The following is a 19,625-nucleotide window of genomic DNA, read 5'->3' as shown; positions in this document are numbered from 1 at the left end:
AGCCATGCACTATATCGATAGTCACCATAACTCCTGTGATCGCTTGAGAGGCATCTCGTATCTTTAATCTCGAAACAATAAACTGATCGTAGTAGCAGCATAGAAGAGAGAAAGAAATCAAGATACAAAAGAAAGATAAAGCAAATGGCATTGCGTCAAAGTAGCCGATCAAAACGCGAGAAAAGAAATAGACAAGATTATAGAGCGCTCAAGAATAAGAACAAAGAATATCGCGTGTGAATATTTGATGATAGGGAAATATGGGAAAAAAGAAGGAAAAAAAAATAATCTCCGTAAAAGAGAAAGAGAGAGATATATAAAAGTATATATGAAAGTATAAAAGTTATTTTCTTAAACTGAATCAGTTTGCTTGAGATGTGATAATTGAAATAAAAATTGATTTTTTCAATGATATTTCACTGATTTTCAATATGTCATATATTTTTATAATTAAAACCATCAGTAACGATTTACTGCTTCTCAATGATAATAAAGCTGATTTTATTATTGAAGAGAATACATAAAAAAGATTTTAAAGAATAAAAAATAAAATTAGAAAATCGCTCAAAGACACTTAACTAAGACATAATCCGACAAACGGAAAAGACGAAGGAAAGAACCGATGAATTACGGGAAGAAATACAGCGTCATGTATCGGTTTAGATGCGCGAGTCTCGCGCTCCGTAGATTCAATGGGTACGCGAATGGACCATCAGTCACCAGATAATCTGTACCTCCTTGGAATATTGACAATGACAAAGGGGCCCGATAGACGCGCGCGCCCGAGCCAGCAGCCCCGTTACTACTACATGCTACCCATAAGGCTCCGGCGAACAACTCGCCTCGAGCGAGAGCAACTCGCTTCTCTCGTGCGCGAGCATTATACATTATACTCTTCTGCCTCGTCAGCGAGCCGAACCTCGCTCTCGTCCTCGTTTCATCTCGGTTAATTTCCCTCTGTCGCTTTTTCCAGGCGCCCTCGCTCGTCATAACCGCGCGCGGCTTATCAATCATTTTCTGTTTCTTTTGCTTCTTCTTCTTCTTCTTCTTCTTTTTATTGCGATACGGTCGTAGACGCTCTACGGTCAGAAAACGCGGTCTATCTCGTCGCGCGAGAATTGTTAATTAGAATTATTAGAAATTTCTGGGCTTTACATCAATCTTTGGTTTTATATTTAAAGAGATGTCAATTTTTAATTGTCATAATGAGTCTAAATTTGATTTAAATGCAAATGCTTTAAAATAAAATAAAGAAAATTTATTTATTGAAAAAATAAAATGTAAAACAATATCATTAATTAAATGATTTTTATAAATTTTAATTTTCATTATAGATATAAAATATGATAGTAATCTTATACATTGTGTTGAAAAGCAATAATTTTCAATCTGTAATTTCTCTTCGAATTCAAACAAAAATCCGAATACGAACGCATTAAATAGATCTCTAGAATCCTCTAAAGCAACATCATCTTTAGAACATCATCTCCCATATAGAATTTCGCGGGGAGGGAACGTCGCTCATCGGAAACGCATCTATCTCCTGCAGCGGCTACCGGCACTCACGTTCTAATGTCTCGCACGCACAACAGCCGGCCTATGACGTCTACAGATATCCAATTCGTATCTAGCAGGTCGGACGTATCTTAACGTCGGATCAGCACGAAACCCCGCTCGGTCGACGGATGCTGGATAACAGCCGTGCCTTACGAGACCGACTAAAGATTAATCGTATTCCGACGATATGGACGACTCCTGTTTTGGAAAACATAAGAGACTGACGCGGGGGGAGGGGGGAGGGGGGAGGGAAGGATGTCGGATAACCGAGATGTTTGGCGGGATGGAACCATTCTCTCCGCGACGAATCATTGCATTGCCATGAGAGTCCAAAGTCCGGTCATTTCTCATTCCGAGCACGAAGAAGCATAACAAACATCGGTTTCACGGCGACGTGTTGCGTTTCTCGCCTCGACGTCCAGCGAACGCGCGACAATAACAAGGGATGGTAATAGTTTGAACGAAGCGTATTCCAGCTGTTTATAGCCGCGTAGGACGCAGCTCGCGTGGCAATATAATTAACAACCGTGAGCAAGAAGACAAATACATTCTAACGAGAAGCACGACGTGACGCTAAACGGGATAAAAAATAAAAACGCTGGGAACTCGACGGGAAATTCGAGAAGCACCTGTACGAATGTACAAGTGAGTAAAGATTTATATGCGAGAATCTATACATGTCCTACTTATACTTTACACGAGAGAATTGTAATATGACGATATATTTTTCTTTTTTCGTTATAATATTGACTTGGAAATGTTTCATCTTAAGTACATTTCGTGGATTTTTGTTCAGGAATATCAAAATCCTGGTAAAACAATTAAAGAACATCAAAGTTCTTTAAAAAGTAAAAAGAAGGTAGATGATATCTTAACAAATTTATCATTCTTAAAGATTCCTAAAGATTCCATGGTCATTATTAATTTTACTATGGGAAAATTCTTACATTTTTAAATGTTTGACGTTATCCAATAGTTTCCCAGAAAATTTCTGGGATTTCTGATAATTCCTGATACAATAAGTTATACATGTAAGGCTTGAATCACGTTGGAGTTTCCGGATCGCATGATTCTTCCTTAGATTGAACTAGACGAACGCGCGGAACAAGCTGAAAAGAGAGAGAGAAAGAGATAGTGTGTATTATAAAAGAAACGTCAAACTTGTGCGGCGGCGAGGAATGTAACACGCGGAAGAGCAGTACGCGTCGACGACGACGAAACGGGACGCGGAGAGGGCGGTACGTGATACATGATTCCCGATGCGGATAGCACCACCGACCTCGTCGGCGGAGGCTGGGAGTGAGACTTCTCGCCGGCCGACGAAGGAGGCCGTAACCGAGAGAGAGGAAGAACCCGTTCGAAACGAGAGTTTATATACCGCGTATAGCTCAGGGCAAGGCTGCGGCGAGCCTTGGCGATACCGTCTCACATGAACAGGTTGCGAGACTTCCAAGAGTCCGCGATGCAGAACAAACGATTCCTCTCTCTCTTTCCTCGTGTCTCGGCGTGTACGATTAGAACATACATACCGGTAATTGTGCTCGCAATGGTGGTTTCTATCCTCCAGGACGAGGAAAGGATTATTCGATACGTATGTGTGAGTTTTTTTTTTCGCGAATTATAACGCGGAGAACAATTCGCTTCTGATCTATATATTAAAAAATAAATAGGCATTATTTTAACGCGCGTTAATTATTTTTCAGTTTTAAAATGCATAATATCATGTCGTGTCAGAAATTAAAAAAGAAAAGAAGACAAATAAAAAAATATAATTTTTGAAACATTTTTATTAATTCAAATATTTTGCAAAAAAATAATTCAGATCTAAAAATTATCTGTGTGAAAAAAAACAAAATATATGATAACAAGTGCACGGAAATTGTACGACCATGCAAAGTATATATCATTCCATTTTCATCTCATTGCAAGCAATTTCCATTCACTCGAAGACTCGTAAGAAAATAAAGAACAGAATCAAATCACACGATTGAATACTACCGATCACGCGCGGTTGTCATCGAAAAGGCGAGTTCCCTTCAGGGAAAGAGCGTCGAACGCCGCGAGGCAAGCGATGGCTAAGTTACACGTTACACCGGTGGGGCCCCTGGGGCCCCATTACGGGCGCTACCTCGTCGTTGGCGATATTACCGCAAATTGCCACCCTCAAAAGAGGAACGGCACCCAAGCTCCCCGCCGTTGCTAGAGCCACGGAGCCGACCGATTGCTCGGTGCATCGCCTACATCTCGGTTTTACAACAGAATCCCCTCCTCCCTTTCCTTCCCCTTCGCTATCCATCTCCTCCACTCCCACCGTCCGCTTGTCCGCGGCGTGTAATACTGTAATCGGGCAATTTCGGGGCTTCTCGTCCGAATAAATCCATGGTTAATGCCTCCGCGTTGGCTCCTCTCGCTCTATTTTCGTCTCCCCTTTTCTCCCCTAAGGGCTCCCCTACCCTCCTCTTGCTCGTACCCTGGCCGTTCACCATCATCGTCCCGCGTCCCTCTCGCCTCCTCCCTTTCGTGTGCGCTCGGTGCGCTGGAAGTCGAATATATATATATATAATATATAAATATATATATATATATATATATATAATATATAAAGAAATAAAGAGAGAGGAAGAAAGAAGGAGAAAGAAAGAAAGAAGAGGACTCAGCTTCTATCCGAGCACTCGGAGGCTCGCGTGCGGCTAAGTGGGCCCCGAGAAAAGAGGCCCCGAAAGAAGAAGAAGAAGAAGAAGGAAAAGAAGGAGGAGACCGGAGGTAAGAGGGGCATACAACACCATCTACTACCTTTTACCTCAGCCATCCTTTCGCCTCACCCACCTGTCTGCCGGCAATCTTCTAGTAGCCTTGGGCTACCACTCCGCGGCTACCACAGGGGCTACTCTTCGGCTACCAACGTCCGGTCCTGGTTTCACCTCGCGGTGCAGTAACCCTTCTGCACGTCCGTCAAGGATACTTCAAGACAAGCTACGCAGTTTTCGCGCGATTCACTTTTTACGAGGATTTTTGGTTTTGCCAATTAAAAATTGGCCAAATTTGAAGAATTTGGTGTGTTTGGTTATTCGGACATTCCCTGTTAAAAAAGTAAAAGTAAAATACTTCATAATTTTTATATTAATCTGTTAATTTAACAATATTTAAATATATAATTTTTTTTTTCTTAACGTGAAGCATTATAAATTAATACATCAAAGATTTTACTCAGTTAAAATATAAAAAAGAATTCTTTATAGAAATCAAATGAAAAATTGCATGTAAAAGAAATGAGATTTAAAAATGACAATGTATATGATTTTTACTAACTTACGCATATATTTACGACGAATCTTGACGATTACAGCCGAGTTTTTAAGGTTGCTAAAGCGCAAAGACTGCGCACGAGAGTGGGCGCATTTTACAGTTGATGGGAATGATGGCCCGAGAGGAAGACATACGATTATGCATTTCTGTCACTTCTAGTGTTTCACCTTTCACCCCAACTATTATCCGTCGCACATTCACCTGTTAGCCTAAGGGGATATCACATGTTTGAATATCCAGTATGGAAACCAGAAGTGGAAACTAACAAAGGGCAGCTTTACGGTGTATTTTTTTATGCGAAAAATGCGTTAAATTAAATCAATCAAGTTTAAATTAACTGATAAATTTATAAAGTAGTTTGAATATACAATAAATAAAAGAAAGAGAGAAGGAAAGAGAGAAAAATTTAAATATTTATATTAAATATTTAAATTTTTATATTAATATTTATATTAAATATTTAATTTTTATCAATTTAAATATAATCTTATACTCTAAATAATAAATAAATTTTAAAAAGATAATAATGTTAAAATTGAAAGTCATTTCTTTCTAATAAAAAAAAGTTAAAATTATAAAATTATAAAAATATTAATTTATATGCGAAATCTATTAAAAGATATTAATAAAACTTTTGTTTTAAATATCGTTCTATTAAAATCGAATAAACCATCATTTATGAAATTATTCATGCAGAAGCTATTTAAATGTCTCGTATCAATCTTTAAAAATATTCATACTTTGATGCATTGTTCTTCTCTTCGTGGAGAGATGAGGTTTCTGGTGCGACTTTTTGTGATTCCTGCATCAGCAAGAATTTTCTTCACGAATTTCTTTACGGTTGCCGGCAAAAGATCGTCGAACGGGTCTGCGCAAGGGCCCCCACGCTTTTTCTTGCCTTCTACCTCCTCCTCACCGGTTTACCCTAATTTTCGCGTATGAACTGCCGGATTCGCCCTGGCATCCGAGATGGTTGCAGGTGATCCACCTGCCTACGCAGAAGCTGGTTCGCCTTTTACGCCGGTTCGAAAAATATCGCGGCAAAAAAGTGACTCCGGGAAACAGTTGCTTTCCTGCCGTTGCAATCATAACAAATTGTAAGAATACTACCCAAAGCAAAGCAAAAACTAAATATTTATTGTTTCAAATAAAATAATTAAAGCATGAAACATTGAATCGTAAAACTTTAAACTCGTTCTCAAAAAAATCATAAAGAGCAACATCGTAAAATTTTAATTTATTTTATTATTTTGTATTTCTTTAGCTATTTTTTATTTTATATTTGTAGCCGCATTATTTATTTATTAACTATCAGGTATTATGAAAATAATTGTTATAAGTGTCAAATTTTTATTGTGTAATATATTTCAATTTTAATTTCACTGATCTCAAAAGATGCCACACATTAAGGTAGTTCTGACAGGTAGTTGATTGATTAACCATGTATAAACGTATCAGTTGGCAACTATCGACGATAGTTTTCGTCATGCCTTCCAAGAAGCGCCGTCGAAAGAACGAAAATTTACTTTCGCGCGCGAGCCTTATATAAGTTGGTCGACTTGAATCCAATTAACACTCTGAAACGAGTGGAGACTCGCGGGGCAAGTCTAATTAAGGAAGACCAATTACATGCCGCAAGATCTCGCAATTAGTTGGCAACAAGAGAAAGAGAGAGAGAAGGAGAAAGAAAGTGGACAACGAACACGGATCTTGGCGCGACGTTCGGGAGAGCAGCCGGGATCTTCTTTCCCAGCGGGAGACGCGCGACGACTCACAGCTTCATCTCGGTGCAATCTAATTGGTCGAAATGCTCGTTTACTAATTAAGCATTCGACTAATTATTAATTACTCCGGCGGGGCCGCTCAAATTAATTCGCTTAGCGAGGGGGGGGAGTGCTCGACGCGCCGCGGGGTATATTAACCGCACATAAGTATCGCATTTAATGCGCACGTGCAGGTCGCACGACAGCCGAGCGTACACCACGTGTACGAGCTACAAGAAGAAGTGTAGGTTGCCGAAGATCCCTTCGTGTTGGTTATGCCTTACAAGCGCGCCTCCGAGAAGTATCGCCTTGCCTTCTTACATGGCATAGCCCTCCCCGATTTATCTACTCTTTCCGCTTCAGTAGACTTGGAATAAAATAACTATTTCACATACGATGGTGAATAATACATACTTCGAGAGAAACATATCACAGCCAATTTTACAAGTCGCATTAAGACAGTACGTGCGATATATGTCGAGGTAGAAATTGGATTCCAATTTTTCTCAAGTCGAGCCATTATTTCAGAATAGCATGAGTCGTTAAAATTTTTATAATCGACATCCATTAAGTTTAATTATTACACGTTTCGCATATTTAGAAACGATTTTTGTAACATAACGTCACTTATTTCGCTGGATAAATTTGCCTTCCTATATGATGCCCTACGTTGGTGAATTTATAGGAATTTAATTCATGTCCAAAGGGGGAGAGGCGAATTTATAACAGCAAATAATGCATATCTCGAGTGCTTCTAATATTCTAATTTTATGATTAAGGTAGCAGTGGTAACCTAGCATAGCTATTGCATGTTGTAAATGATAAACAAGTTGCAAAGGCAACAATTTGCATATAATTTATGCGACGCCTAGATACATGCCCGAGAGTAATCAAAGTACAACATTGTCATTTTGATCCGATACGTGGCAAAGCGATGGTGGTTTAACATACTACATATGTTTATGACAGAAGCTTAGACATTCAAGAGATTTGCATGTGTTTCAAGATTCGTGAGAAGATTTATATCGAGTCTATGATTTATTTATTTCGATGATATTAAGAGGCATTCTAAACAGCAAATCTTATTTCATATTTCAATTGGCTGCGCATAGTCAATCAAAATCAAATTTTTCACTGCCTATAACAATGATAATAATAATAATAGGTAGTTAAGAATAAATTTTATTCTGTCAGTTACAGAGAAAAAGGAAAAATACAGAAAATTAATATTTTTATAAAAAAATAAACAAAAGTATATACAAAAAAAAATTAAACTTTAAATTTGAAATAAATAATTATTAAATCTGGTAGTATAAAATTTTCATTCCTTGGATAAGATTCGCAAGGGATGCAAAAACAGAAACCCTCGTTTTGATTTATATATTTTGTTCGGTATACTCGATCTTGCGATCCTACGAGGAAAGCTTCCATGAGCTGCAAAGCATATTTAAAGCATCGGGGCGTAGGTGCAGGTGCAACGTACACGCTTAATTTATATCAACGAGCGAGCGTACAACACACGCGCTCTCGTTCGTAGATATCATTTACGGTTATGGATTGTCGCCGTTTATAAGTTCGGTGATATCTTGACCGACTACAAGTACCGCTTGTCGCGAAGTGAGTATATCATTAACAGTTTTATAAACAGCGGCGATTATTAATAACCGTGCGTCAGAAAACAAGGGTTGCTTACGTGCAACATATATATCACACACACACACGCGCATAAATCAGTTATTAATTTCAAACGGCTCGAAGTACTTTACTCCGAGGGTTGCTGAATCGACGGGATATCCTAAGTGTATCTATATCGATTTTAATCAGGCTCATCTTAGCGGGGCATTTTTCACGAGAACAAACACAAACGAGTCTTCAGATTGGATTACATCTTTGGATGATTGACTTTTCATTATAGACCGCGTGCGGATGTTGCATTACTTTGAAATTATTATCTATCTTCCGTGAGAGGATAATCATTGAACGAGGATAAATATTGAACGATCCGTATTCGCCGAATGACGTGCCGATATCCGATTCCCGGATTATCGGATCGTCGGATCGCAACAATATAGCAAAGTGAAATTTTTCATGACCAAACTAATTATTATCGCATGGATATTCAATCATTATATACGGTAAATATCAAATCAATTAATCTCGACGTAACTCTTTATTTTATTAAATATTTATTCCTACTTTATGAACACACTATATGCACACGTGTCAAATTCATCGTTACACATTAAAATTAATTTTCTTATCTTCTTATCTTTATTTATCTAATTTACATTAATCCGTAACATGATTATGTACATATATCAAGTAATGCAGTCAGTTGTCACATACCAACTCATGCGACAATTAGTAGTTCAATCGAGAATCTCAATCGCCTTTCTTGTTAAGATAATCGCTAAAATCGTAATACGACAGCGAATAGAAAAAGCTTAGACACTGGATTGTGTGATTCGCAAGACGCAGGAAGAACGGTCGAATCTTAGTAAACGGAGGGGAAGGAGTCGATGGCAAAAGTGTGGTGAAGAAAGAAGAAGAATACGATGTATGCGAGCGACGCGGGATGGAAGGGGGATGCGGGGGAACGAGAAGAAAGGGAGGAACGATGTGCGTGCATGCCGCTCACGTAGCGTGCCAGCCAGCCTGGCAGCCTGGTAGACTCCCTTCGACCTCTTCCTCTTCCCTCAGCAAGTAAAAGTGAGGTGCCATTCCTCTCTTTTCCTTCTCTTTCTCTCTCTCTCTCTCTCTCTCTCTTTCTCCCGATGTCTCCTTCCCCCCATTCCGTCCGCTTTTTTTTCTTTTCTTTCTGAGGAAGAGCAGTGCTACGGGAGGGAGAGGAGGGGAAGGGAGATATCTTCCTTTTTATCAAACTGCAGCCTCTTACCTGGAGCACTCCCACCCACGGCCCCACCTGCGGCTGGAACAGGGCATCGCAACAGGTGAGCGACTACCGAGAACGCTCACCACGGCCTTAAAGCCGTATCGCGCGATGGGATTTTCCCGCGGGACGTTGACGGATCAGGTCAGAAGACTACCAGGTGACCGATTAAGGCCATTAAATTGTCACATAGCGTTCTACTTCTTTTTTACTAAGAAATACGACAATTACTTTCATCATTTACTCTACCTGCCGGTGTATACTTACGTTTTATATTTCAAAGATCCATAAAAAATGTCGATATCTTCATACCTTAAAAACTGACAGCTACGTTCTCGCGACGCTCCGTTTTATCATTATTAAAGTATTTGCGCGTTGAATTTATGCGAGGAAACGCTTTGACGTTGATGGTCGACAATCTCGACGTACCGGGCGAAAATACTCTGGCTCGGTGAATAACTCGTTCTTTACCGCAAATTGCTATAATTCGAGTAATACAATGTTGCAAGAACGCTAAGGAGATACGGTATAACTTATTCCGCGGTCATCTTTAAGACCTGCCTAAGTGCCGAGCAGCGACATAGGGATCATTTTTGCACATCAACGACACCGAAATAATCGAGGCTTGTCGAAATTATAACGGTTCCGATCGTTGACGATATTCTCAGAGAGAATATATTCGATGTATTCTTTGCGGCCTGCGTACACTGTGTATCAGGAATGATGTCGCGACAAACTTTAAATTAGCTCTCAAATTTCTCAGTATCCGTTATTAGAACCCGGAATTCTGTTCGCGATTAACCGACATGAAATTCCAGAATAATTTACATTGGTGAGCTTCAGATAATTTACCAAGATACTCGACGCGATCTCATTGCCCTATCGTTACCGAGATAGTAGTAATAATAAATTAGTTTCGAATTATATAACATTCTCGGCAATTGCGCGAGGTCATTATCGTTCTACGCGAGTTTAAGATTTTTCCCATTATACAATGCAAACAACATATCTCATAAATGTAGAAGTAATTCTATAAATCTCTCGATATACGCCACGTATTGAAAATTAAATTGCAACAAAATATATTTAAAACAATTAAGCTGCAAGTTTTTCTTATTAATTATTATTACTACCAATAACTCAGATTCCAATGCTTCCTCTCTCTCTCTCTCTCTCTCTCTCTTCTAAAGCGTAACTGTTAATTATGATAGTCATTAGTCTCTGTAAACAGATCATCAACAAAAAAATTACATGATTCGTATAATCCAAATATTGTACAACAAATTTTCAATCATTTTTCTTTTCATTAATTATTCAGGAAAAGAAGTTTAATTGAAAAAAATTGCAACTATATTTATTTAAATTTTCCGTCGATTCTTCAAATATCCTTTTCGGAAATCAATATCTTCGACATTCGTGTCACTTTCTCATGAATATCAAAATCGTTTATAACACAGATCTGTCAATACGCGTGCGATGTATAAATAATGATACATATAATCAAACGGAAATATCTTTCATTGAAGTTTATCGATGACTGAGAAAAGGATTCCTTCTTAGAACGCGCTTTTTACAACGCATTTTTATTGCATGCAAGCGAGTACGTTCGTGCTGCGTGCGTGCTGCGTGCTCGCGTGCATGCGTGCGTGAGCGAAATACCGAAAAGTTCGGACTATCTTCTCCTCTTCCTCCATCTCTCCACCTCCTCCTCCTCCTGCCCCGCCTTTTTCGCTCTCTTTTTCTTCCTCTCGCAAGCCGCTCGCCGGAAGCGAAAGAAGCTCGAGTCCTGCTGCGATTAACCTTTTCAGGGATGAATTATCTCGCTCGTCAGGGTCCCAGTCTCGAACTCGCGATATTGCGATTTTGCGATTCGTCGAAGGAAACTACCCGCTGGGAGTATCCGCTAAGAGTCGACGACGTTGAAATTGTCACGCTATTCAAAGCTATTGATAATATTAAAATTAATTAAGAAGTTAAAGCTTGCATCGTTTTAATAAATTTTATTTGTGACAAATATATTTATTTATAGTACTAGAAAATTAAGTTAGTTACTCACATATTAATACAATTTGTGAATCTATTATCAATAGCAAAACCAAATCAAAGTATCCAAGCTTTAATTTTATTTTTATTTTTATCTCGAGTTAGTAATTTAATTCAATTTATATCTATATACATGATGCGGAAAAGAAAACACATCTGCAACCAAGCGTGCAGCTTCGAGGTTTTTACTAGACGCTTCGTTAAAACATGCCTTAACCATAAAGATGATCCTCGGAGCGACAAGTGGTATGCAATAATCGATACAGACAGTGCGGATTAATTGAGAATGAGTGGACATTAATTGAAAGAGGAAAAGAACGAGGCACGTGCAAGTTTCCTTAAGCAGGCAAGCGCGTGGATGGGACTTAACGACCGTTCATAAGCGATAATTCAACTATATGAATGGGAAATCAATAGGAAAATTAATTGAAAGAAGGGATAAAATCATGACTGTGAGGTCGCGTGCATATAATCTCGAAAAATTTAATAAGATTATAGATAATCGATCATGACGCGCGGATGTAAAAGTAAGCGCACAATGTGTGTGTGTGTGGAATTTCATAAATCGAAGTATATACCACATTTTATTATAATAACAAAAATTCAGAAATTTAAAAAAAAATTGCATGCATTGCATCTTTCGATTGTAAAAAAAAAAAAAAAACTATGAAATGAAAAAATACCTAAAAAATTTGTGTTATTCTCACTATTTTTGATGGCATGAAAAAGAGCAACCGTGAAAGAGCAATCATCGTAACGCGAAATGACAAGGAGTTAGATAAGGACGCCGATCCTGAAAGAATCCAGAAGCTGTGTTCCGAGAATCGTGCGAGGATTGCCGGCAGAGAATCGCGCGGTCCATTGATGTGCATGCAAAACAGCCAGCGCGGTAGCTGGGACAGTGCATGAATGAGCTCCCGGGAAAGAGAGAGAGAGAAAAAAGGAGAGAGAAAGAAAATGAGAAAGAGAGAGAGAGAGAGAAAGAGCTACAGTCGCTCGAGAAACTACCGTACCTCGCGTGCAACGCGAGGTATAAACGCAGCGCAGCTTTCTCGGGGTCGAATGCCGGCGGCTGCATTCGTGTTACATACTTGTAAGGGCGTATCCTGTGCTCACCGAGACCTTGTAACGGTCAATCACGAATTCAAGAGCGCTTGGATCAATAATACACTCTCGCGAACTGTATAAGCGAAAATAGCACGAAACAAATACTTAGAGAGTTACTTAGAAAATTCTCGTAAATAAATACAACAACATTGCATCTTTGCTTATAGATTTGATTGAGAAAGAAAAATTCTTATATACTTCACACAAGAATAATATATATAAAAAAAGAAATTGAAAAAGGGAGATATAGAAAAAGAATACCATATATTAAAAGAGATTACTACATCATTGTCAATATTCAATAAAATGATAAAGAAAGCTCGTTTCAAAGGCTTACTTAATCAGCATAATTTTCAATTTTATTAATTGAATAAATTTAATATACTTGCATCAAGAGATAGATGCTTTCTTAATCATTGAAACTCAATGCTTGATCGTATTGAAATTATTGTCCGAATTTTTTACAAGACTTTTGTCCTTCTATCCACATTTATCGCGAACCCAAAATCATATAGGTCCACATTTACACCTGTCTGCGGTAATTCGAGAACCGCAAGGTGCTTCGGGGATAGCCACGAAGCATTTGATATCGGCTTTGCGGAGGTGGACGTCGTATCTTCTTCGATACACGCCGATTTACGTGTCCTTCAAGACGCGCGCAACCCTTCTGTAATCCGGGAGGATCGGATTACACACTCGCCCACTTAATACATAAGTTGGTGATACGCTCGTGATATTCCGCTGTTTCACTTTTCCCGTATCCCCATCAATCTTGAAGGCGATGGGAAGCAAAATCTGGTTTGAAAAAAATCCCGGTCTCCGATAAAGTTACACGGAGCCCGTAAGATCGAGTCCAGTAACCCCCTTTAACACTCTTATAAAAGCATAGCTTGCTGTTTATATTAACTATGATAATTGTTGCAAGAAACAATTTTTCTGTACCATTCTTTTTATATAGAAACCTTTATATAGAACTTTATATAGAACCTTTATATAAACTTTTATATAGAAACGTTAAAGATGGATTTATAGAAATCGATAAGTTGCTAATTGAAAAAATTTAAATATTCACTTGGTCATTATCTGTTCCGAAATATCGGATTTCCAATTTTAAACGAAAATCGATTCGAGGCTGCGGAACAAATATATTCAGCATGCAAAACTGGAACGATTGCTGATTCGATACAGCCACACTTCGAAGAATATATTCGGCAATGAATTATACTTCCGAGTGGCAGAAATAATTCGAGCCACGATTCTTGCATTAACATCAGCGTAATGCAGAGGCGTAAATGCGTCCGGTGCAAGATGCAACCGCTCATTACCGAAACCGCCGCTTTTATCGGTTACGCGTGAAATTGTATTCTCAATCACGTTGCCAAAGAAAACAAGTCGAAGGAAAGGCAAGGGACGAGAAATGATGGTAAAACAACGTGTATTATCATCCGGCATTGAAAATAATCGAGTATTCTCTAAATTATATCGAAAATATAAACGTAATTCATAATGCTTTCGAAATGATTTATATTGTTAAATGAAGTTATTTTTAATTAAGTTGATCGTGGAAGATAAATATATTTCTGCTTTAATGTATTTTTTATAAGCAAAAATATAAATTTGATTACATTAAATTTTTTTATTATTCCGTACTCGATTTCGAATCATTATCCTATATAAGATAAAACGAAATTTCGATAATGTTCCACTTTTTGGAATAAGATATATTTCTATCAGCTTAAAAAGAAAATCTGCTCGTCAGGAGAAGAAATGCAAAATTTCAGAGTCCATATGTGCTTCAGTTACGCATCGACTTCTCCAAGCCGATGCGGTTTCTTCAACCTGAGATGATGTTCTCCCTAATGAGAAACGGAAACGCGCGAGTCCTTGGGGAGAACAGTGGCGAATGGGCGAACACCGACAAATGAACGTATTAATTATTTTTCTTGATAATAAGCTCGCCATGCCGCATCATTCGGCATCTTGGCAATTATAGTTTTGTTTCGACCTAATGTAATTTACGGCCTATATAAAAATGTGCACGTTAATTATGTTAAAATCTCCCATTATTCTCAAATTTTTCGCTATCACATATTCGATTTCACATATAAAATGGATTTTGGTGATAAAACATTCCATTTTTGAAATAAGATACATCTTTGTCGATTTAAAACTCTATAAATATCAAATTACTATCGTATTTGCTTTTTGAACCAAAAACTGGGATTATTTCAAAGAGCAATTACGTGGAAAAATATTCCTTCATTATTGCCTTTAATCTCAAGAATCTTCTGAAATATATTTGACTCATTTTTGGCTTTATTTATAAGATGTTTATAATTTATATAAACTAGAATACTATAAACGCGCTACACGCGCGCCATTTATTTTATGTGTATATAATTACTTACATATTAATTCTAGTTTTCTGTTTATTCAAAATAAATTAAATAAAAATTACACACCCACTTAATATTTAAACTATCAAATGTGTCTCTCAGTTATGACAAACTTTTATTGATATAAAGTAATGTTCAGAGCATCGTCGAGATAACCAATTAGCATCGCGAAAAAGAGGTAACAATATTGTCAGTATCGATTTAATAAACTCCGTAATATATTAATTGATAATTTAATAATTGATTTATAATTTAAAATACATGTATAATTTAATATTCCGCTTGTATATACGTCATAGTACGGAAAATATTTTGGCAACGAATAATCAAAACATAACATAGTATACGGCCTTGACGATGTAAACATTAGCGCGCTATTAACGTGTTATGGCTTACGACTTTATTATTCTCACGGCGACACTCGAACAGTAAGGAAGTAGAGCGCGAGACACTCATCACATTTCTCTACTCAACGCGATCGCGACAAGTCGGAAAATAATTCGGGAATAATTATATAGAATATATCGGGAAATAATTTAATATCATAAATAATTAATTATCTTTCACACACTTTAAATTTTGAATAATAAATAATTATATCATAATGGATAAATTTCGAAGCGCGTATTTTGCGTGACATTTTAATCAAGAATCGAAATGATTAGAATCAAAATTGTAAATTATTGTTTTATCGCGATCTTTCTCTTTCTTTCTCTCTTTATAAACAATAATTATTTCTTTAAAAATATTTGATTTTTATATATTATATATATACATAATATATGAGACACTCGAGCAGGAAAGTAATCGTGCGAGACGCTCCGAATTCATTTCTAAACGCGATCGCGATCAAGTATCAAAAAATTATTTGTTTATAATATAATTAATTCCCATTTATATATAATATATAATTACATACATATCGTGACGATAGATCTCGAATCACATATTTTCTAAAATTTATTTATTTAATCAAATAAGAATAAAAGAATTAAAGTAATAAGGACCAAAGTTATTGTTTTATTACAATCTTTACGGATAATAATTATTTAACAATACACAGAGTCAAATAATTATATAATTGATCTATAATTTAAAATATTTATACAACTTAATATTTCGCATATATATTTTATAATACACATAAAATATTTCGACAATAAATTAACAATATCTAACATGGAATTCGGCCTTGGCGACGTAAACATTGGCGCGCTATTGTTTACGTTTTACGTATTACAGCTTCGTTATCATTCGCACGGCAACAGTCGAACAGTAAAGCGCGATACATTCCGTCAAATAGATATTATAAACGCGATCGCGATAGAAATTAAAATATAATTTGCTATGATTATTACAATTAACGATTAATTAACTTTAAAAATAAGAAATAAAAATAATATTTCAATACTAGAGATTCTTACAAATGACGCATGATTTTAACATAGTAAACAACAAAAATCTTGTTCTTTGTTTTTTCTCTTTTACGATATAATAATGCGTATGTTTCGTGTAATTGTTCCGCGATCGCGAGTGCCTGTGTAAAGTATGCGATTGTCGCATATTCGACTAATCGTAATTAACTGTGTTTTCGCGAGTGAATCAAAACAACAAGAGATGAACAAGATAAGAAAAGGAGATATTAGAAAGCATCCGACGATGGATGGAGCAGAAGTATGTGGTAAATAATTTATTTCTATTTACTATCTATATTAATTTCAAAATATACATTGCACAGTTTTTTCTTTGTCTCTTTAATGATGTATGAGATTCAATCTAAATTATCGTATAATATAACATATATCACTTGTTTTATCAAAACATATCTACACCGCATCTCTTTTAATCGAGAGAAAAGAGGGATGCGATATAGATAATTTATGTTCAAATATAATCTCACGTTATACGGATATAATTTTGTAATATGATGTATATATATATATATATATATATATATATATATATATCATATTACAAAATTATATCCGTATAATACCCTCCCAGGGTGTAACCTTGGCGTGGTGGGAGGGCATAGTACCCGGATGGTACCTTAAGGGTCTTAAAGACCTCCTGAGGTTACTGAGAAGGGGAAACCAAGCACCCAACGCCGTCGTCGCTGTCATCGTGCCGCGGACGGCTCGTCGTATCGTTAGTGCTGTCATCGTGCCGCGGACGGCTTATCGCGGCGTCGGTTCCGTCAACGTGCCGCGGACGGTTTTCGCGTCGCGACGCCGCTCCCGTGTCCCGTCATCGTGCCGCGGACGGTTTTCGCGTCGTCGCGTGTCCATACTGCATTGCCACGAGTCGTACAATGACTCATATGTGGCACGCACATCTGTGGAGGACTTAGTGCGTTGCCTTGTTGTTCGTCATCGGAGCGTACGAGCAACGAGAGTGTCGCGTAACCGCATAACCGCGTTTTCGCGTCGTCGCGTCTTCGCGTCGGACTTCTATCCCGTTTTCACAATGCGAGGATCGTACTTCGTTGCCGACTAACTGGGATATCTCTCAGCGTTGCTATCGGTAATATATTAATACCCTATTAATATAATTAATTTTATATAATATTAGGTAACGTTAATACAATATTAATGTTATATATATTATATAAATATTTATGTATTAATAAATTTAATATATTAATGGAGACGCAACGTTAAAACGCCTCAGTATCGCGGCTGAGGTGAATGCCGGCCGCGTAGCAACGTATGATCATGCATAGTATAGATGCGATGATCGCGCGGTTAATCAAGAACTTCGGTTCGAGAATTGGCTGTTGAGGGCACGCTCTGCTTCGACGAACGGTTCGGCCTGAATCGGTAAGAATTCGATCGATTTTTGAATCGTCGTTCCCTCATCTTGTACCGTCTATCAGCTATACTGTATCGCATTGAGGACAGTTGGCTGTGTTTTATTAGGTTCGATCTTCGCTCGCTAGAGAAGCTGATTTCTCATCTTCTAAGTGATCTAAATTGTGACACTTAGGACTTGGGTATCTTCATTCTCGACCCGTCTCTCAGCCTTATGATAAGCGTAAGTTTCAGTCTGTATGATAGAAACTTGGTGGTTCTCTGTGATCGTTCCTAATAAAGTTCGAGTCGGCCCTCGGTGAGAACAAGCGCGGACAAGAATTGAGCGTCGATTCCATCAATCGATTTCGTCTTCTTCCTTTGCTCGCTTAACCCTAGCTCGGAGTAATCGTGAATTCCCGACTTGTCGACTCGCAGTATGGTTCTCGAGTGAAACGGGGTTCGATCGTGCCGAAATTCGAAAGTGCGGGAGTTTCGTTTAAAGTATCGCGCGTAAAAGTGCGGGAGTATTTTTTAATAAAAGTGCGGGAGTGCCGTTTAAAGTATCGCGCGTGTGAATCTACCTGAGAGGAGGAGGAGGCCTAGGAGAGGCATCGGGCACCGGTGGAGCAACTCTGTGGTAAGTAATTTTTATTTTTATATTAATTATCTATTAAATATCTATTAATTGTATTTAATTATTAATTGCAAACGTGCAATTTAAATTAAGCAATTAATCGCGTAATTTAATTTTTTTCGTTATATAATTTAAATAAGAGAAAATTAGAGAAAAAGATATTTATATATAAAAGCTATAATCTTGTAAAAGTTTCTACTTTTAGCTAATAGCTTTTGTATGAAATTATTACAGTTATTAGTAGATTTTTCAAAATTTATAAAAGTATTTTATTAATCTGCTTATTATTACATGCATCAAATATAAAATTCAATGCATATAATAAATTTTTGGAAATATTAATTATTTTGAGCATTACTACAATTTGCATCTCCTATTTGTATGTTCAGATCAACGTAGCGACCCTGACATCCTGAGAGGAGGAGGAGGCCTAGGAGAGGCATCCTGCACCGGCGGAGCAACCCAAGGGTGAGTATTTATTATTTATATCAATTTTTAAAAATTACGTACGCTCATTAATTCAGTCTCACAAACAAGAAAAAATTAAAAGAAAGATTTTTACATAAATCCTATAAAAGTCTTTATTTGGAAAAAGTTTTTTATAGTTTATAAAATTGTTTCATATTTATATAGAGCTTTTTAGTATTGTACATATCATAAGGATAAGATATTCCGCACAAAATATTAATTATATTTTGCTGCTATAATTGGATTTTATATTTGTATGTTGCAGACAACGTAGCCTCAAGACCAAATCTCCGCTGTTGCGCATCAGTGCCGGTGAGTGAGAAATTTTTATTTAATTTTAAAGTAACGGATTTGTAGAAATTGTAGATATAAATTGTAGCTTATAGATTGTAGATAAATCCGTTACTTTTAAATGGATGAGCTAAAATGGACTAGTTGAATACTTTTTGATAAGTTTAATATTTAATATACATTAATATACATACATTTAATATACATTACATCCATTGCAAAAGTAAATTAAAGTCGAAATTAAAAAGGAAGATTAGAAAATTAGAAAATATTTTTTTTCAATTTGTCAGATTTTACCTAAGTTATTGAATAAAGAAGGCTACTAATTTTATCAGATACATGATGATAATTTATTCTTATGACGCGCGCCTACTTTAG

The 19,625-nt window shown here is 37.0% G+C and overlaps 1 long non-coding RNA gene across 1 annotated transcript; it reads left to right on the top strand.

Moving 5' to 3' along the window:
• The first annotated feature begins 17,848 nt into the window (after positions 1-17,848).
• LOC126855535 (uncharacterized) lies at positions 17,849-19,274 on the top strand. Its single transcript, XR_007688255.1, has 3 exons — positions 17,849-18,491; positions 18,878-18,956; positions 19,222-19,274. It is a non-coding gene; the product is annotated as an uncharacterized LOC126855535 (long non-coding RNA).
• Positions 19,275-19,625: the final 351 nt, after the last annotated feature.

The sequence above is a fragment of the Cataglyphis hispanica genome, chromosome 16, assembly GCF_021464435.1.
Source record: "Cataglyphis hispanica isolate Lineage 1 chromosome 16, ULB_Chis1_1.0, whole genome shotgun sequence".
NCBI lineage: Eukaryota > Metazoa > Arthropoda > Insecta > Hymenoptera > Formicidae > Cataglyphis > Cataglyphis hispanica.
This window is presented reverse-complemented; position numbering and strand designations above follow the sequence as displayed.